A 23,177-nucleotide genomic window follows, 5' to 3' on the forward strand; every position below is an offset into this window, starting at 1 on the left:
AGAATTGTGGAGAAGGAATGAATTTGTTGGCAAAGAAGAGCCAAAGTACATTATGGAATGCAACATGGATAATTTTTATTATATTAAGTTCAAAAAAAATTGTACAAACAAAACCAATGCAGACAAGATTAGATGGGAAACAACAAACTGAGAAAAAAATTAACCTTCAGATCCTCATTTCTAAAATATATAGAGAATTGACTCAAATTTATAAGAATTCCAGCCATTCTTCACTTGATAAAGCATCAAACAATTTTCCGATAAAGAAATTTAAATGATTTATAATAATGTGAAAAATATATACATTCTAAATTACTATTTATCAGAGAAATGCAAGTTAAGGCAACTCTGAGGTGCCACTAAATATAGCTTGGATTGGCTAAGATGACAGGTAAAGATAATGATTAATGTTGGAGGAGATGTAGGAGAACTGGGACACTAAAACATTGTTGATGGAATTGTGAACTAAGCTAACCATTCTGGAGAGTAATGTGGAACTATGCCAAAAGGGTTATCCCAAAAGGGTTCATTCCCTTTGATCCAGCAGTGTTTCCACTAGTCCTGTATCCCACAGAGATCATTAAAAATAGAAAAGCACCAATGTGTGCAAAAATGTCTATAGCAGCACTTTCTGTAGTGGTAAGAAACTAGAAACTGAGTGGATGTCCATCAGTTGAAGAATGGCTGAATCAGTTATAGTACATGAAAGTTATGGAATATTTTTACTCTACAATAATGATCAGCAGGATGATTTGAGAGGCCTGAAAGATTTACACGAACTGATGCTAAGTGAAGTGAGTACAACTGAAACAACTTTGTACATACCAATAGCATTAGTATTAACATGATGATCAATTTGGTTGGTCATGACTCTATACAACTGTAAGGTGATTCAGGCCAATTTCAATGGTCCCATGATGAAAAGAGCCATCTGCATTCAAAAAGTATGGATCACAACATAATATTTTCATTTTTTATTGTTGTTTGCTTGAATTTTGATTTCTTTCTCATTTTTTTGTTTTTCATATATTTTTTTCTTGTGAAGCATGATAATTGTTGAATTATACATAGAACATATATTGGATTACTTGCCATCTAGTGGGGGGGGATGGGGAAAGGTAAGGAAAAAAAAATTGGAACACAAGATTTTGCAAGAGTGAATGTTGAAAATTATCTATGCATATGTTTTGAAAATAAGAAGCTTTAATAAAAAATAAAAAATATCAATTTTAAAAAAGAAAAGAAAATAATATGTTAATAAAGAATACAATAGTAAATAGTAAAAGGCACAAAAATCCACAGAAGAGAATTACTTGAAAAGCCAAATTATTCAAATGCAAAAAAGAAGCACAAATGTAACTCACTGTAAACAATAATTCATTGACCTGCTCTTCATGTTTTTAATCAATGCTTCTTTAATTTAAAAACTGTTAAATCTCATGTGATACTGATGTGGCTTTCTGTATTTGATTGATTTCTTTCTGGGTGCTTGAAGTATTATCTCTTTGACCTAGTAACTCTGCAATTTGTCTGTAATAATACTGGATGTTTTTATTTAGAGACCACTTTCAGATGATGATCAGTGGATTCTTTCAATTTCTATTTTATCCTCTGGTTGTGGAATATAAAATTAATTTTCCACAATAATTTCTTAAATGCATACCCTTTGATCTGGCAGTGTTACTACTGGGTTTATACCTCAAAGAGATACTAAAGAAGGGAAATGAACCTGTATGTGCAAAAATGTTTGTGGCAGCCCTTTTCTAGTGGCTAGAAACTGGAAATTGATTGGATGCCCATCAATTGGAAAAGGGGTGGGTAAATTGTGGTATATGAATGTTATGGAATATTATTATTTTGTAAGAAATAACCAGCAGAATGAATAGAGAGGCTTGGGGAGACTTACATTAACTGATGCTAAGTGAAATGAACAGAACCAGGAGATCATTATACAATTCAACAACAATACTATATGAGGATATATTCTGATGGAAGTGGATATTTTTGGCAATGAGAAGATTCAATTCAGTTCCAATTGATCAATGATGAACAGAACCTGCTACAACCAGGGAAAGGACACTGAGAAATGAATGTGGACTGTACAGTTTTGTTTTTCTTCCCAGCTTATTTTTACCTTTCTGAACCTGATTTTTCTTGTGCAACAAGAAAACTGTACAAATATGTACACATACATTGTATTTAAGATATACTTTAACATGTTTAATATGTATGAAGTTGCCTGACATGTATGGGAGAGGGTGGAGGGAAGGAAGGGAAAAGTTGGAACAGAAGTGATTGCAAGGGACAACGTTGAAAAATTACCCATGCATATATTCTGTCAATAAAAAGTTATGATAAATAAATAAATAGATAAATAAAAAATTTATTAAAAATGATTTCTAGGACCTTTGTTTTATCATACCTTTCTGGATCAATAGTTCTTAAATTATCTCTCCTAGATCTGTTTTCCTGGTCAACTTTCTCCCTAAGGGACTATTTCACATGTTTTGCTATTTTTTTTTCATTAAAAAAAAATCTTGTTTTATTTATTCTTGATATCCTATGGAGTCATTAGTTTCTAGTTGCCCAATTTTGAAGGAATTACTTTCTTTGCTGAGGTTTTGTACCTCTTTCTCATTGTGACCAATTCTGCTTTTTAAGTAGCTACTTTCTTCTGTGAAATTTTATACCTTGTTTACTTCTTCCCACAATTTGACTGATTCTGATATTCTAAGGTCTTACAAACTTAAATCTCATGACTTAAAATGTGAATGAGTTACATATTCCAATAATTTTTTAAAAAAGTGATAAATTGTTGCTCATAAAAAACAAAACAAAAGAAAACATATTTTAAAAAGAAAGACATACACAGAATAATTTTTGGATATGGGAGAAAATATACTTCAAATTAATCCCCAAAATGGGGGTAATAATACATTTATGCTACTTGACAAAGCAAAAAATTAAAAAAATAAAAAAAGATAAACAAGGAACTATATTATGCTGAAAGTAATTCATAGACAAGCTATCACCAGTAATAAAATACATGCTTCAAATACCATGGCATCTAAATTCGTAAACAACAACAACAACAAAAAAAATCTGTACTACAAGAAGACACAAGTAGTAAGCTAAAGTTAGAGGAGACTTCAATTTTTTTTTGTGTTGTCTTTGAAACATGCCTAATATGGAAATAAGTTTTGCATGATCTAACAAATTGATATCAAATTGTTTGCCTTTTCAATAAGTGAAGAGGGGCAGAAAAGAGGGAGAGAATTTGAAACTCAAAAATTTTAAAATAACTATTAAAATTTTCTTTTAAAATGTAATTGGAAAATATTTAATGAAATAAAAATAATTTTAAAAATTAAAAAAAAAAAAAAAAAAAAAAAAAAAAAAAAAAGCATGAATTTCTAAGCATCAAATGGAAATTTTACCAAAACAAAAGAAAAGGGGGAAAAAAGGAATAGCAATGTACTGGGCCATAGAGATATTGCAAATAGATAGAAAAAAGAAGAAATAATTTTTACATGTTTTTCCAGATTATAATGCACAAATACAATTATTAGTTCAAAAACTGCAGATCCAAATGAAGACTTTACAATGAAATCCTAAATGATATGTGTCAAAAGATTTTACACACAGACACACACACATACACACACACACACACACACACACACACACACATATATATATATATATATATATATATATATATATATATAAACATATATATTTGTCATTTGAATCAATATTTTCAATTTTTCCTTCATGGACAAATTAAATTTGGGACATGATATTCTTTAGTAAAATAACTTAGAAATATTTATGTTTTTTTTAACAATATGACTAAAGATCAATGAAAGTATCAGTTTTATTATATCCCATCTTTTTATTTCCCTCATTTCTTACCACAGAATCACTTAAATAGCAGAAGTTTAAGGAATGCTGCCTGATTGTTGAATTGAATTACAAATAAGTCTTATGAATGTCATTAGGAATTCTATAGGCAAAACACATTCCTCATGGCACATAACTCATAAAATATTATATGAGAAAGGAAAGTTACTAACTAAAAATGCTTATTATTAGAGAAAACTATTATTTTGATATTAACTTCTTAAGAAACTTTCTATTATCATTTGACCTGCAATATTTCTGTGTTCCCTAATACATTTTCATTGTACATGTTCACCCTTATCTTTTCATACTATTTTTCTATGCATGCCTCTAACATTTACATATCAGAAAGGGAAGAGAATAAACAGGTTTGGCAAAGAGAGATTTGGGGGCAGAGAATGTTGGGCTAAAGAATTTTCAAAAGGATGGTTTAAGTTTTATTTTTTTTTAATTGTTTTTTCCCTCCTCTATGGCATTGATTCAATAATAACTCCTAGACAGCAAATGTGTTTCTATTTGCTTGTTTTGAGCAGAGATTTGTTTTCTGGGCTCTCTTTTTAAAAAGCAATGTGTCTTTGACTGAGCCACTTGACTTCAGCCTAATTCATATATAAAATGAAGACATTATTCTTTAATTATTAATTTCATATTAAATATTTCACTATTGCAGTTTTACTACATGTTCCATGAACAAAATTATTTTTAATGCTTGGATTTTGAATACCTTTCACAAATTTGAACTTTTTTCTTTCTTTTGTAAAGAGGTAATGTATCTTAGAACATAATACATGTATTTTAAGATGTCCATATAAAATAAGCAATTTTTATCTCATCTCAGCCAAACATGCACTAATTGTCATAAATTTCTTAAACTTCAAAGGATATTTTTTAAATCATAAAGTGTCAAATTATGAAACCTGTTCAACACAATTGTGAATAAATAGGATAAAAATTAATAGACACTAAAATCAATTCCGAAACAATTAATTAAGAATTCAAAGAAACAATAGGAAAAATCAATAAGTGTATATTACATTTTTACCTAATGTACTTTCCCCTCTATTTTAGGACTCAATATGCATTCATTAAACACCTACCTTGAATAATGTCTTCTAAAATTAACCATGGCATATAGTATAAAATAACCATGGTATATAGTATAATTGATGGCTCAGGAAACTTCTAACGGTAAAGGGAGAATAAGATATGCACACAGTATGAATTAGGATAATATAGATGCCAAATAACATCAGTTGATGAGGGAATCATAGCCATCTATATCATCATCATCATGATTCATCCCTGTAACTGTAATTATATTGTGCCTTTTGATAATTTTACCATTGTATGCATAGAAACATATAACTTCAAGTAAAGTAATGCCTTCCAAGAATGCAGATTCATAGAGGAACAATGTTTCTTCAATTCATAATCTTGTAACCAGGGGCCATAGAGAGGTCAATTTTGCATAGTTGTAAACTTTTTGCATCAGATATAAGACTTCTTGAATTCCAGGCAATATTTCTTGATACTATGTCATGATAACTTTAGCTTACATAGCTGATAGACATATACATTTCTATAACTATGTGTGCTGAAATATTTTACATATATTCAGGAATGTGTCTACACACAAATCCTATACACATTACATTTATTCATATGTATGAGTGCAGAGATTTCTGTGAATATGCACACATGCATCAAATATATATTATATACTGCAATATATATTGTAGTGGGAATGTTAATTTTGCTTTAATGACAATAAACTGTCAAATATTTCCTATTCCACTCATGTATAAGACCTACTAGATTTTCAACTCTATCATCTATCTCTGTATGTGTGTGTGTGTATATATATACATATATTATATGTATATAAACATACATGTACATGTGTTTTAATATGTTTGCTCCTATGATTTCATAAGCATATTTTTGAATTCATATCTGTAGTTCATAAGAAAATTCCTTCCATATGGTACCTCCTTAATCAGTTTGTTGAATTAGAAAAACATTGATTATTTTGGAATTATTGAAAATTCTGGATACAAAGTGCCTATGAATGTTTAGATTTCATGAATTTTTTTTAATCTGTATGTAACACAAATTAAAAACATGATAAAATTACAAGAGTGTTCAAAACATTTCAGAGAAAAAAAGTATTTTCAAGCAATCATTTATATATATATATATATATATATATATATATATATTTAAACACTTGAAATTAGTCTATTCTATTAATTAAAATAGTCCCTCTCAAGGACCTCAACAAGACAACTATTGAATGAATGAGTGAACTATGACTTTAAATTGTTCTATATACTTGAAAACAATAAAATTACATTTCTTAGAAACTATTGGGTCATCCCATAGACTTCTCCCTTAGGGGTTGCTGAAGTTGATTAAACATTACAGTTGCTTGGATTTAAACACTATTTTTAATTTTATTGATCCTAAGTGATCAATTTCTTCCCATTCCTCTTTTATTATAATCCTTTAGATCCCAAAATAGTCAGCTTCATTTTTTCCCTTTAGATATAAGAGGCAATGAAGAATCTGAGCAAAATCACGTAAAAGGCAAAGAAACAATGTATTCTCATCTTCCCCATCCTTATCCCTTGTTTTGTTTTTTCTTTTATGTTTTCTGACTTCTCTTCTTGCTTGAAGTTGGTTTGTTTTATGTCGTAGGAAAAAATTTTCCGGTTGTGGGGGGCAGGGACAGCGAGGCAGAGACACAGAGAAATAGAAACAGAAAAGAAGGAAGGAAGAAAGGAAGGAAGTAAAGAAGGAAGGGAGGAAGGGAGGGAGGGAGGAAGGGAGGGAAAGAGGGAGGGAGTGAGGATGGGAAGGAGGAAGGAAGGAGAAGAGGAAGGAAGGGAGGGAGGAAGGAAGGAAGGAAGGAAAGAAGGAAGGAAGTGGAGGAGGGAGGAAAGGGTGAAGGAAAAATTATAGAAGGAAAGTAAGATTTACACTGTGATGGTACTAATTCCCAAAAGAATGTTTCCATGTTAAATAATATATAGGTATAACTGAGATATAAAACAAAACAATACATTATTCATGGAATTCAGTCCTACAAAGACTAACCAAAAGAATTTTTCTTTTAGTTTAGAAAGAAATTTAATGATAATCTTAGTCTCATCCCCTTATTCTATGGGTAGAGATACATTGAAGCCCAATGAGATTGGATTAACTGCCCAGAAAAAATTAGCTCTTAAAAATATCCAAATATCTTTAAATATCCTAAACCAACCCACAACCTTTATATGTCATGGAACAGATCTTTTCAAGCAGGAAAACCCTGGGATTATGCTATTTAACTAGTAGCCTTTTCTGTGTATAAAGCCTGTCCTTTATGATTTATTTATACTTTGAAAAGGAAAGTATCATTTCTTTACCTCACTTTTATTATATCTTCTACATATAACTTTATACTGGTTTAGATAAGTGCCATTTTTGATACAGAAGAGAATTCATTAAAAACTAAAAACAAAAACTAAAAATCAAGCATATTTCCAAAAATTATAATAGGAAGTTATCTCTCTACACTCTATTCAGTTCTTGGGTACCATACACATGTAATACTTCATATAATGTCACACTAATATCACTTAGGGAATATCTGTCAGAAATGAGACAAAGTCAGATGGTGCTGGCTTGAGTATATTATTATGTTGCCCATATCTATATAAAATTAAACATACAGAAAATATTTAGATTTATATTAGAAACATTCCTATAACTTAACTAGATAGAGAAGACAATGTGGAATTTATGGTTTCAATTTAATTTTTAAAGAGTTCTGTGAAATTTGGCATTGAGGGGTTAGAAAGAAAATGTAGTGGTAGTAGGAAGATTAGGTATAAAATGTAGCAGATTGACTTTTTAAGATGTGAAAACCAGGGTGCTCTTATCTCATTGGTCACAATCATTGGTCAATTCTTCAATTTTTACTTCTGTTCATATGAATATAGGCAAAATTAAAAAGGATAAATATTAGATGAAACTAAAATAAATAAACAAACCAAATAATCAGAAACAAATAATGAGACCTATGTTCTAGGAAAATGTCAAAAGAATTGATATTCTCAAACTTAAATAAATATCCTAAGATGAATTTTAATATCAGACTTTGGGTATATGAAGAATTACATGGTAGATGAAAGGACTAGTGCATCCTTTTTGTTAAGACTTGGCAGAAATGAAAACAGGTGATGGACTATTATCCCACTTCCAAATATTGTTGAACACTGGCCTAGCATAATAAAGAAAGGGGTGTGTGTGTGTATGTGTGTGTGTGTGTGTGTGTGTGTGTGTGTAAAAGTGGGTCATATTTCTTTGAAGGTATGTTTGGTATTTTTATTCATTTGTATTAGAATAGCCAGTACAGTGATCATACTTACCTTGATACCTTAGAAGCAGAGAATAAAATAAAAATTGACAAAGAAAGTCATTAATCATCTTCTGAAAGATATCTGAAGAGAAAATTCTGGGGAATTTCAGGAATCCCAGGTATAAGAGAAAATATTCTAAATGTTTGGAAAAATACTATTCAGAAGTCTTCTGGCAAAGATGGCAGAGAGGACAAACACATCTACATAATCTCTGTCTTTGCTCTTAGAATTTATTTCATGACAAGGCTTCAGAATTAGTGCTTGACTAGAAAAAAACCCCTACAAATAATTACCAACAAAAGACATCTTTGAAATTCACCAGCAAAGGTCTGTTTTTGCTCAAGAGCAGGATGGTTAGATCGGACACAGACTGAGGGCAGACAGTAAGAGTAAAGCAGACAGTTCACACTGAGCAGAAAGGAGGGGTGGTGATATCTCAGCCATTTCTGGGGAAAGAATTTTACCATGGTGTGGATACTTTGCCTTGGCATCAAGCCAGGAGAGAAGCTGCAAGCACAGGAGGTAAAAACTATATCCCCAAAAAGCTAGGGACCTGGTTACACCACCTGGAGTGTCTCAGCATGCTCTCAGAGTCTCAGTGTATCAGACCTCAGACACAGCACAGTCAATGCTGTCCTGCTAGTGCCTCACTGCTGTACCTGCAGTATGTAGAGGAATCTCGGTAATATCATCCACCACCTCCTCCCTCCAAAAGAGCAGACTGCATTTCTTTTTTTGCTAGCTTGTCATCTTTGATTCTTCTCTGACAAAATGAGCAAAAAATTTAAATTGACTCTTACTACTGATAGCTTCTATATGGATAGAGAGCACCTCTTAAACCCTGAGGAGACAAAAAAAATAGACTGTCTGAAGATGAATCCCCAAAGGGGGGTATAATCTGGTCCTTAACATACAAGACTCTCATAGAAGAAATTAAAAAGGCTCTTACAAGAGAACTAGAAGAAAAATTGGAAAAGGAAAGCAAAGCTTGGCAAGAGAGTCATCCCACTCATTTAAAGATAGAGTGGATAAAAAAATAAAATCCTTGAAAAATAGAATTAGTGAATTGGAAAAAGAAAATAGCTCTCTAAAAAATAAAATTGGCGAGATGGAAAAAATTCCATAGAACAAAAGAAGTAACTTAAAAACTCAATTGGACAATTAGAAAAAGATATTAAAAAGTAAGTGAAGAAAATAATTAATTGAAAATCAGAATCAAACAAATGTCTCAAGGAGACATCAAGAATCAGTCAAGCAAAACCAAAAAATGAAACAATGGAAAAAATTTCAAATACCTTCTTGGGAAAACAACAGACTTAGAAAATAGATCTAGGAGACACAATCTGAAAATTACTGGACTACCTGAAAAAAAATATGATGAAAAAAAGAGCCTGGACATGATTTTCCAGAAAATTATCAAAGACAACTGCCCAGAAGTTATAGAAACAGAGGGTAAAATAGAAATTGAAAGAATTCATCAATCAATTTAGAGAAAGGGTCTCTAAAATCAAAACTCCAAGAAATATAGTGTCTAAATTCCAGAACTATCAAAGCAAAGAAAAATTTTACAAACTGCTAGAAAAAATCAATTCAAACATAGAGGAGCCACAATAAGGATTATCCAGGATCTAGCAGTGTCCACATTAAAGGATCAAAGGTCCTGGAATCTGATATTCCAAAAAGCTAAAGAATTTGGTATGCAGCCAAAAATAACTTGCCCAGCCAAAATGAGCATTTTTTCCAGGGAAGAAGATGGAATTCAATGAAATAAGTGAATTTCATCTATTTCTGATGAAAAAAACAGAACTAAACAAAAAATTTTGATCTCCAAATATAGAACTCAAGAGATACCTGAAAAGGTAACATGGAATCTTGGGAACTATATTTCTGCTGTAAAGTAGATAAAGAACACATGTATAATTTATTGTGGAAACCAGAGATGGAAAGAAAATTGCACTAGAAAAAGGGTAAAGTGGGGGTACTACATCTCATGAAGAGGCAAAGGAAACCTGGAGAGAAAGAATGGAGGGGAATAAATATGAATGGGCATAAAAAGAAAAAAAATATTAGACATATTTGATTTATGGTGAAACTTCTTCCACCTCATTGAACAGTGAGAGGGGAAAAGTGAAAAAGGAAGGAGTAAGCTAAATGGAAGGGGATGGAGAAATGATGAGGAAAGGGGGTATTATAGGGGGAGGAACTCTAAGGTGGTGGAGGGATACTTAAAAGGAAAAGCTGTGAGAAGCAAATCATGCTCACAAGTTTAATGCTGGGGAGGAGAGTAAGGGGGAAGGAAAGGAGAAAAGCAAAAGCAAGGGGTAACAAGATGGCAAGTAATAAAGAATTGGTCATTTTAACCATAAATGTGAATGGGGTGAACTCCCCATAAAGAGGAAGTGGTTAGCAGACTGGACTAAAAGCCAGAATCCTACAATATATTGTTTACAGGAAACACACCTGAAGCAGGGAAATATATACAGAGTAAAGGTAAAAGGTTGGAGCAGAATTTACTATGCTTCAGGTGAAGTCAAAAAAAGGGAGTATCCATCCTCATCTCAGATCAAGCAAAAGCAAAAATTGATCTAATTAAAAGAGATAAGGAAGGGGACTATATCTTGCTAAAGGGTAGCATATATAATGAAGCAATATCAATATTAAACATATATGCACCAAGTGGTGCAGCATCTAAATTCTTAAAAGACAAATTAAGAGAGCTGCAAGAAGAAATAGACAGTAAAATTATAATAGTGAAAGAACTCAACCTTGCACTCTCAGAATTAGATAAATCAAATCACAAAATAAATAGGAAAAAAGTCAAAGAGGTAAATAGAATACTAGAAAAGTTAGATATGATAGATCTTTGGAGAAAACTAAATGGAGACCGAGAGGACTATACTTTCTTCTCAGAAGTTCATGGAACCTATGCAAAAATTGATCATATATTCGGACATAAAAACCTCAAACTCAAATGCAGTAAGGGAGAAATAGTAAATGCACCCATTTCAGACCATGATGCAATGAAAATTACATTCCATAAAAAGTCAGGGGAAAAGAGACCAAAAAAGTAATTGGAAACTAAATAATCTCAACCTAAAGAATAATTGGGTGAAAGAGCAAACCATAGACATACTTAATAACTTCATCCAAGAAAATGACAATAATGAGACAATAATGTCATACCATAACATGTAGGATGCAGCCAAAGTGGTAATAAGGGGAAATTTTATATGTCTAGAGACCTACTTGCATAAAATAGAGAAAGAGAAGGTCAAAGAACTGGGTATACAACTAAAAATGCTAGAAAAGGAACAATTTAAAAACCCCCCTTCAAACACTAAACTTGAAATTTTAAAAATAAAAGGAGAGATCAATAAAATTGAAAGCAAAAACCTATTGAATTAATTAATATAACAGAAAGTTAGTTCTACGAAAAAACCAACACAATAAACAAACCCTTAGTAAATATGATTTTAAAAAAAGGAGAGAGGAAAATCAAAGTGTAGTATTAAAATTGAAAAGGGAGAACTCACCACTAACAACAAGGAAACTAGAGGAATAATTAGAAGTTACTTTGCCCAACTTTATGCCAATAAATTCAATAACTTAAATGAAATGGAAGAATACCTTCCAAATTATAGCTTTCCCAGAATAACAGAGGAAGAGGTAAATTGGTTAAACAGGCTCATTTGAGAAAAAGAAATAGAACAAGCTATTAATCAACTCTCTAAGAAAAAATCCCCAGGACCAGATGGATTTACATGTGAATTCTACCAAACATTTAAAGAACAGTTAACTCCAAAGCTATATAAACTATTTGAAAAAATAGGGATTGAAGGAGTCCTACAAAATTCCTTTTATGACACAGACATGGTACTGATACCTAAACCAGGTAGGTTGAAGACAGAGAAAGAAAATTATAGACCAATCTCCCTAATGAATATTGATGCTAAAATCTTAAATAACAATTTAGCAAAAAGATTACATAAAATCATCCCCAGGATAATACACTATGACCAAGTAGGATTTACACCAGGATTGCAGGGCTGGGTCAATATTAGGAAAACTATTAGCATAATTGACTATATCAATAACTAAATTAACAAAAAACATATGATCATCTCAGTAGATGCAGAAAAAGCATTTGGTTAAATCCAACATCTATTCCTAATAAAAACACTTGAGAGGATAGGAATAAATGGACTTTTCCTTAAAATAGTCAGGAGAATGTATTAAAAACCATCAGTAAGCATTATATGTAATTGGGAAAAACTGGAACTTTTCCCAGTAAGATCAGGAGTGAAGCAGGGTTGCCCACAATCACCATTATTATTCAATATTGTATTAGAAACATAAGCCTCTGTAATAAGAGTCGAGAAAGAGATTAAAAGAATTAGAGTAGGTAATGAGGAAACAAAATTATCACTCTTTTCAGATGATATGGTATACTTAGTTAAACCAAGATATTCTACCAAAAAGCTATTAGGAATAATTCACAACGTGTTATACATCACCAGCAAAACCCAACAGCAAGAGATACAAAGAGAAATTCCATTCAAAAAACTGTTAATAACAAAAAAAAGTTGGAAATCTATCTACCAAAGGAAAGTCAAGAATTATATGATGAAATTGCAAAACAATTTCCATGCAAATAAATTCAGATTTAAATAATTGGAAAAATATTAAGTGCTCTAGGATAGGCCGAGCAAATATAATAAAGATGACAATACTCCCAAAACTAATCTATTTATTTAATTCTATACCAATGAGACTCCCAAGAAACTATTTTAGTGACCTAGAAAAAAATAACAACAAAATTCATATGGAAGAACAAAAGGTCGAGAGTCTCAAGGGAATTAATGAAAAAACAAATCAAATGAAGGTAGCCTAGATGTACATGATCTAAAACAATATTATAAATCAGCAGTCACCAAAATCATTTGGTATTGGCTAAGCAATAGATTAGTTGATCGGTGGAATTGGTTAGGTTCACAAGACAGATGTGAGTGCAAGGGATAATGTTTTTAAAAAAAATTACCCATGAATATGTACTGTCAATAATTATAATTTAAAAAAAATGAATATCAGGAGCTTCTCCTGTGCCTCCCTCCATTCAGTCATTCTCATTAGATCATCCCCATCTCAGGTACCTCCCCATTATGTCATTGTTCTTGTTACCCTATAAAAGAATCTTGTATCTGACATTTGCTGCTGGATTCATGGAGAAGATAGCCTCATTCAGCCCTAGGACCAAACCATAGATCCATTTGGATATAATATTAATTGTTACCTAAAAAAAATACTATTCAGATATCATGGAGCCAGGATCATACAATATTTAGCAACTTTTGTGTTAAAGGAGCTTAGAATGTGTTATTCAAAAGGCAAAGGTGCTTGGATTACAAGAGAAACATCAAGATGTAAAAATGAGAGAGAAATCATAAAGGGCTCAATAAGGTTAAACTATTTATAATTTACATGAGAACAAGATAACTCCTAAGAACTTGAAGTAAGATCTTTTAAAGTAGGAGAAATGAAGGACAGTGGCAGATAATATTTGAACCTCACTTTTCTGGTAACTGGTTCAAAGAAGAATATATATATATATATATATATATATATATATATATATATATATGTATATATATATATATATATATACATAGAAATATTATAAAAATATTTCTTACAGTATAGGAATGGAAGTGGATAAGAGAAAGGAAGGGGTAGTAAAATGGAGGCCCAATTAAAGAAAACAGTAGTAAGAAGAAAAACACACTCATGAGGAGAAAGAGAGAAATAAAGTTAAAGACAAGAAATGGATGGAAATATGCAGTAATTATAACTGTGAATATCAATGTGATAAGCTCACATGCAAAATGGAAGCATATAGCAGAATGGATTAGGAACCAGAATCTAATATAACCCTATAACGTCTGCAAAATAATTGAGACACGGAGACAGACAGTTAAAATAAGGGGCTGGAAAAGAATCTATTATGCCTTAGCTAAGTCAATAGTAGAATTTGGAAAAGGGTAGCAAATCTGATTTTAGATAAAGCAAAAGCAAAAATAGACTTATTTAAAAGAAATAATCAAGGAAATTATATTTTACTAAAATTGCCTTAGACAATGAAGAAATGCAAAAAAAAAAAAAATCACAGCAAGTTTCTCTGATAAAATCCCCATTTCTCAAATATTTAGGGAACTGGGGTAAATTAAAAAAAAAAAAAAAAAAAAAAAAAAAAAACATTTCCTAATTGATAAATAGTTAAGGGATATAAACAGGCAGTCTTCCGAAGAATAATTCAAAGCTATTTATATTCCTATGAAAAAGTTCAATAAGTGTTTATTGATTAGAGAAATGCAAATTAAAACAACTCTGTTGTAGCATTTCACAATTACTAGATTGTTTAATGTGACTCAAAAGGAAAATGACAAATGCTAGATGAAATACATGCAAAAATAGGCATTCTAATGCATTGTTGATGCATTTTTCCATAGTCAATAGATTTTTTTTTGCTTTTTATTCTTATTTACTTAATTTATCAATTTTTTAAAGTTCTTATTATGTGGCAAGTGCTTATGATATCATAAACAAAATAAAATAGTACTTACATTAAGGGAATTTATAATATATATAAGGACAAAATATGTACAAAAAGAAGTATATACAAGATATATGAGTAGTATAGTTGTTGCTTGTGCTGTTCTTGCTTTTTACGGGTACAGATGAGGCATTAACTTTAATAGGTGTGACTTTGAAAAGAGGTTATTACTCATCTATCTTTCTTTTTTTTGACTTGCTAATTTCCATGGACACAGAATAGTTCTTCTGTCTCAATTAGGAAATAAGAAACAATTAAGGATTCTGGGAAGATAGATGAGTAGGTCAGTAAATTTCAAACTCTTCAGATATCCCACCCAAACAGAACAAATTTGCATCTCAGGGTGAACATAGAATGTTGAAAAATTAGTAAGATCACAAAAGCAGCTGGGATAACTGGAAATTAGTGTGGCAGAAATTAGGCATGGACCCACACTTAACACCGTATACCAAGATAAGATCAAAATGGGTCCATGATTTAGGGATAAAGAACGAGATTATAAATAAATTAGAGGAACATAGGGTAGTTTATCTCTCAGACCTGTGGAAGAAGAAATTTGTGACCAAAGATGACCTAGAGACCATTATTAATAGCAAAATAGAAAATTTTGATTGCATCAAATTAAAAAGCTTTTATACAAATAAAACTAATGCAAACAAGATTAGAAGGGAAACAACAAACTGGGAAAATATCTTCACAGTTAAAGATTCTGATAAAGGCTTAATTTCCAAAATATATAGAGAATTTACTCTAATTTATAAGAAACCAAGCCATTCTCCAATTTACAAATGGTCAAAGGATATGAACAGACAATTTTCAGATGATAAAATTGAAACTATTACCATTCATATGAAAGAGTGTTCCAAATCACTATGAATCAGAGAAATGCAAATTAAGACAACTCTGAGATACTATTACATACCTGTCAGATTGGCTAAGATGACAGGAAAAAATAATGATGAATGTTGGAGGGGATGCGGGAAAACTGGGACACTGATGCATTGTTGGTGGAGTTGTGAACGAATCCAACCATTTTGGAGAGCAATCTGGAATTATGCCCCAAAAGTTATCAAACTGTGTACCCTTTGACCCAGCAGTGCTACTACTGGGATTATACCCCAAGAAGATACTAAAAAAAGGGAAAAGGACCTGTATGTGCCAAAATGTTTGTGGCAGCCCTTTTTGTAGTGGCTAGAAACTAGAAAATGAATGGATACCCTTCAATTGGAGAATGGTTGGGTAAATTGTGGTAGATGAATGTTATGGAATATTATTGTTCTGTAAGAAATGACCAGCAGGATGAATACAGAGAGGCTTGGAGAGACTTATATGAATTGATGCTAAGTGAAATGAACAGAACCAGGAGATCATTATATACTTCAACAACGATACTGTATGAAGATGTATTCCGATAGAAATGGATTTCTTTGACAAAGAGACCTAATTCAGTTTCAATTGATCAATGATGGACAGAAGCAGCTACACCCAAAGAAAGAACACTGGGAAATGAATGTAAACTGTTTGCATTTTTGTTTTTCTTCCCAGGATAATGTAAAAAAATAACCTGGCATATGTTCTGTCAATAAAAAGTTATTATAATAAAAAAAAATTAGTAAGATCTTGGGCAGAAGAAGGGTCCTCCTGGGACAAGCCAAAAAATTTGAAAAAAGCCCCCAGGCCAATGATTAACCAGTATAAAGTGCACAAACTTATGGGATAGCTCCACAGAACTACCAAGTGGGGAATCCCTGGGTCTAGCTGGATTTGGCTGGCGCCTCTGCAGGAATCATAGAAACTTTAACCTCTGTGACTGCATGAAGAGCATGTTGAAGAGAACTGAGTGTACCTCAGCTGATTAGGAACATCAGGCCCAGCTGTGCTACAGAGATATAGCCCTGGACAAGAAGAAACCAACACCCTCACAGAGTGCAGAAGCAGAGGTTCAGGGATGCTGCTAGCTGCCAGCTCTTACAGGATAGTGGAGCTTTTGGTGTGGGGATTCAAGTTAAAGGGGAGAGCTGAAGTGAAGCTAGAGGCACTATCACCCCCCCCCCAACTCCATGACTTGAGGTGCTTAGACTAATAATTCTCATTAAATATTGAACCAGCAATGAAGAAAGAACCCAACCAAAGAAATTTACTATGGGAATAGGGAAGACCAGGGGTCATATTCAGAGGAAGACAGTGAAGTATAAAAGCTTCTTTTACTTGCAAAGAGTAACATTAAATGATTCTTTGTCCAGTGAGAATTTATAGAAGACCACAAAAAGAAATTTAAAAATTAAAGAAAAAAATTAATAAATCATCTCAGAAAAGCAAGATTATGAAAATAGGTTAACTAAGCAGAAAAGGAGATAATCTTAAATATGAAAATAACTGTTTAAAAATTAGAATTGGATAAGGGGAAACCAGTGAAGCTACAAGAGACCAAGAAATAACAAAGCAGACTATTAAAAATGAAAAAAATAAAATAATCTGAAACATCTTATAAGAAAAACAAGAGATCTGGAGAAGGGATTAAGGAGAGAAAACGTAAGAATAATTCAACTTTCTGAAAGCTGTGACCAAAAAAGAACCTTGATACAATAATTCAAGAAAAAAAAATTGTGGAACATGTGGGGAAAGTAGAAATTGAAAAAAATCCACCAGTCACCACCTCTAAGAGATCCTTTGTGGAAAATGAATTAGAATATTATTATCAAATTTTGAAGCCCCCAGATCATAGATCATAATTTTCAATATATATATAAAAATCAAATATGCTAGAGCTACACTTAGATTTGTAAAGGACTTATTAGCAGACATAATAAAAATCCTCAAGTCTAGTAAATATATATATATATATATATATATATATATATATACCAGCACTTAAAAGAATTAAGCCTGCAGCCAAAATATCATATGCAGCAAAACCATCAATACTATGGAATGAAAAAAATGACTATTCAGTAAGCTTACAGATTTTCAGGACTTTCAACCAAACCCCAACTCAATAGAAAATTTAACATATAAGAGCCAATAAACATCAAGGATCAATTTCAAGGAACTTAACATGCACAAATTGTTCATGCTTTTTACATGGAAATGTATACTATATGTTTAAGAATGACATTAGCAATTGGGCAGCTCAAAAGAAATATTGGGTCTGAGTTGAGTATAAACTGACTCTTAAAAATATATGTTTTTACACATAGAAAAAGGTAAAAATAGTAATTATGTTATACAAATGAGATGCAGAGGAAGAATATACACAGTGGCATTACATGGGGAAAGAAGAGCTGTAATTCTGAAAACCTGAAAAAATAGGCAACACTTCATATATGCCATGAAGGGTATAGCATTCTCCAAATTTTATTAAAAAAATACAAGGGGAGGGATGAGTAAAGGAGTAAGCAAAGGATGGGGAAAGAAAGTAAATGAGAGATCCCATGGGTGAGGAAGGGATAAGTAATAGCAAGGCAAGATAAGGAGCAGAATTAAAGCAGAATAACTAGCAGGGATAGGCAAGAAGAGAGATACACAAACACAATTACAAGGATCAGGAGTAAAATTTATTAGGAAAAAAAAAAGTATAACCAGTGATCATTGATCTTAGTCAAGTGTAAGATTCAATCAAGAGAGAAGACTACATTATATATCAACCATACTAATTTTGAGAATGGTGCTAAATGTGTGTGTATAAATATGTATATATGTTTATGTATTTGTGTATATAGATATCTGTGTATGCGAGTGGGTCTGTGGGTGGAGGTAAATGAATATGTGTATATGTGGGCGGTGTGCATTTTGTGTTTATATGTAGATATCCATATATGCTTATATAAATATACATGCTTAAATTATAGCTTGTGTGGGGGAGGTGGCAAAAAGGAAAGGGGAAAAGAAGAATAAAGTAAAAAAAAAAAATAAGTGCAGTGCAGAGAACAAAAAGAACAACCTACATGGAAACAAAAAAAAAAAAAAAAAGATTTACACTTATGAATAATTTTTTTTCTACTTTTATATATCCTTTCTTGAATTGGTAATTTATTGCTGTATTTTTTGAATATTCCCTGATGTTCTGCTGTACAACAGAAAAATGTCCTGTTCTAATCTTTTTGTTTGGTTTTGTTTTCCTTTTCCATGTTTCTTCTTTCTATTTTGTCTTTTTCCAATAAAATTAAAAAAAAATAAAAATAATTCAAGTGTTCACAAATCTTTGCTTCCTTATAGCAATTTCTACAAAGCACAAAGCTAAGTGGACATTTGACTGCTGCCCAGGTATTTTATTTATGTAGATAGTGATACCAAATAGTTGATGTTTCAAAACTACTTTGGAAGTTTTAGTTATCTAATAGAAATTCTCAAATTGTTTTGATCAAATAGATAGTCAAGAAAAGTCTCTGTGAATTAATCTGAGTTCATGAACACTATATGGAATTTAATGGATTTTTTTTTAAAATAAGCCTTTATTATCTCTGTATTAAGTTACCTTGACTAAAGGTAAATATATATTAAAAACAAGACCTCTTTTTCTACTGAAAGAAATGGAAAACAGAATAATGTCCTTCAATTTCCAGACAGCTTGCTTGACTTTAATTGGGAAATTTGCAGACCTGGTTAGCAGGGGAAGTGAGAGTAAAGTATAAAGCTACCTCTAGTCTTCTTAAATTGTTAAATTGCTTTGCAACATTTGCCAGATTCAATTGCAATAAAATTGATTACTTGTTTTATCTCCAGAACAGAAGACTCTCCAGAGTTTGATTTAATGTATTTACAATAAATCTTGAAATTTTAAATTTTGAATAGCTAAAGGTACTGACATCTTTAAATTTTAATAAAGACAAAATATCAGCAGGTACCAAACATGGCTGAGAAGCAAGTAAAATATTTCTGAGAAGCTTGTTGCTCTTAAAAAGTCATTGAAGTAAATCAATAATTTTGTACTTTAACTCCTAAATAAAGGCACTGTTTTTCTTGGTAGCATTTATAGGAAAGGTTTGAGGTCAGCTGAAAGGCCTCCAAACAATTGTTTACCATTCATATTGTTACTTTCCTATACACAATGACAAAATCTCTCATAATCTTGATTTATAGGTGCACTTAAAAAGTGCAATTGAAAAGAGTGTTCTTTGGAGAGAGTAGCTGTTAGGGATAGAACAATTGGAGAGAAAGCCTTCAGCTCCTTGTCTTCCTGTCAAGAACAGGCAGTTACATCAACTTAAGCATGTGGAGACTCAGATTTTGCTTTAACTACTGCTGTGTTTAATATTTGTGCCCTAGCTTTATTCCTTTCATATTTTAAACAGCATTTTCCAGATTGAATAGTCTTTAATATATAAGAAGTTTAATATGGTGGAGTGAATGGTGTGATGTGAATGACCTATTTAGATGCAATAGCTCCTGCTATTGCCAGGCTTTTTATAGGAAGGTGAGAGACTGGAGAATCAAAATGAAAGACATTTATATTGCCATGTGCTCTCAAATAGTTTATCATTTTTTGGATAAACACTAACACCCACAGAGGTATTTTTTCAGGAGAAAATTACTTAAGTGGTTTTTTTTATGATCACTTTTCAAAATTCCTTTTCTAAAACATGGCTCCCAAATTCTGGTTTAAAAGGTTTCATAAAGTGGTAAACCAAATTCAAACAGTGTATCCTTGAGATCGTCATCAAATGTGCATATTGAGTTCATACCTATATACATTGTATGTAAAGAACAATTTGACTGGTTGAAGAAATATATTAGATATTATGCATTTAAACTCCAGAGCACATACCTTTTTTTAAAAAATCAAATCCAATAGTAAATTAATTCTGCAGCTAATGGTCAGAACTGCTTTTTTAGACATTAAATATTTCTTAAATAGTCACTTATTATGCAAGACCTGTGTGTGCAAGCATCCTGTATGTGTGAGAGGGGAGGACAAAGGACAGAGAGAGAGACACACAGAGAGAGAGAGAGAGACAGAGAGAGAGACAGAGAGAGAGAGAGAGAGAGAGAGAGAGAGAGAAAGAGAGAGAGGGAGAGAGAGAGGGAGAGAAGGAGTGAGACAGAAAGAGAGAAAAGAGAATCTCAGAGTTTTTATTCTAGATATCCTACATAGAAGTGTATGCATGTCATATTACAATCCCTATTAGTGGGATATGAGAAATGTGTAATTATAGAGAAAGAAAGAAAGTTTTATTTATGGGCTAAAATCTCTTAAGAGGAGTATAATTGGTAGAGTCCTGGACTAGGTATCATAAAAGGCCTAAGTTACCTCCCTACTCTAATACAAACTAGATGTGCCTATGGAAAATCTTTGACCCTAAGTAATATCCCTTAAATACCATAATACTAGTTTTATAGCAAATTTCAAAAGGTTGTCATAGTGGTCAAATAAAGTACCTTGTATAATGCTACTACAAATATGTACTGCATTTTTGTTATAATTTCTTTATGGAACACTTGTATTAATCAGTATTTTTTTTTTTCTTGAAAACCATGTACTCATTTACATTAATGAGGAAGGTAGTAGATGCTCACTTTAAGTCAAGTGCTTCTATAAAACATCTTAACTGAAAGGGATACTCCTACTGCAGAGGATCACATTTCTATAAATGGTAGTTTATTTTGTATCTGCTTTATGATTTGAAAATGTTTGATATATATTACCTTATCTTATCCTTACAACATTGCATGATATGTACTATTATTATCCTCATTTTATATATGATGCAGGTGAAACTGAGGGGAAATTTAGTAACTTGCCCAGGGTCACCCAACTAGTAAATGTCTGGTTTAAATTTAAAATCAGATTTTCCAGACTCCATGTCAATCATTCTAGCTACTGAGTCACCTTGTAATATGGCATTTGTAAGTTGGTATAATTTAAAATATAGCTAACTTCCTAATTAAAAAACTCTGAAGTTATATAGGCTAATCATTATTAGATAATAGTTATCATTTATATAATGCCTACTATGTGACAGGCACTTTGTAAACAATAAACATATATATATATATATATATATATATATATATATATATATATAAATTATTTTGTTTGATTGTCTCTAGGGGGTGGGTTATAGCTATTGCAACAATGTGGTATAGTGGATAGAGAGCCAGGATTGAAGTAAAGAAAAGTTCAAATAGAAGTGTAATCCTGCAGATGAAGAAATTGAAACTATTTCTAGTCATATGAAAAGATGCTCCAAGTCATTATTAATCAGAGAAATGCAAATTAAGACAACTCTAAGATACCACTACACACCTGTCAGATTGGCTAAGATGACAGGAAAAAATAATGGTGATTGTTGGAGGGGATGCGGGAAAACTGGGACATTGATGCATTGTTGGTGGAGTTGTGAACAAATCCAACCATTTTGGAGAGTAGTTTTGAACTTTGCTCAAAAAGTTATCAAACTGTGCATACACTTTGATCCAGCAGTGTTACTACTGGGATTATATCCCAAAGAGATTATAAAGAAGGGAAAGGGACCTGTATGTGCACGAATGTTTGTGGCAGCCCTTTTTGTAGTGGCTAAAAACTGGAAACTGAATGGATGTCCATTAGTTGGAGAATGGTTGAATAAATTGTGGAATATGAAAATTATTGGAATATTACTGTTCTATAATAAATGACCACCAGGATAATTTCAGAAAGGCCTGGAGAGACTTACATGAACTGATGCTGAGTGAAATGAGCAGGACCAGGAGATCATTATATACTTCAACAACAATACTATATGATGACCAGTTCTGATGGATCAGGCCATCCTCAGCAACGAGATCAACCAAATAATTTCTAATGGAGCAGTAATGAACTGAACTAGCTATGTCCAGAAAAAGAACTCTGGGAGATGACTAAAAACCATTACCTTGAATTCCCAATCCCTATATTTATGCACACCTGCATTTTTGATTTCCTTCACAAGCTAATTGTACAATATTTCAGAGTCTGATTCTTTTTCTACAGCAAAATAACGTTTTGGTCGGGTATACTTATTGTGTATCTAATTTATATTTTAATATATTTAACATCTACTGGTCATCCTGCCATCTAGGGGAGGGGGTGGGGGGGTAAGAGGTGAAAAATTGGAACAAGAGGTTTGGCAATTGTTAATGCTGTAAAATTACCCATGTATATATCATGTAAATAAAAGGCTATTAAATAAAAAAAAAAAAAAAAGAAGTGTAATCCTGGGCAAGTCATTTAACATGGCAAGTTTCACTTTCCTCATTTGGAAAATAGGGATAATAAAAGCATTGACCTACCAGATTCTTGTGAGATC

The sequence above is a fragment of the Sarcophilus harrisii genome, chromosome 1 (assembly GCF_902635505.1).
Source record: "Sarcophilus harrisii chromosome 1, mSarHar1.11, whole genome shotgun sequence".
NCBI lineage: Eukaryota > Metazoa > Chordata > Mammalia > Dasyuromorphia > Dasyuridae > Sarcophilus > Sarcophilus harrisii.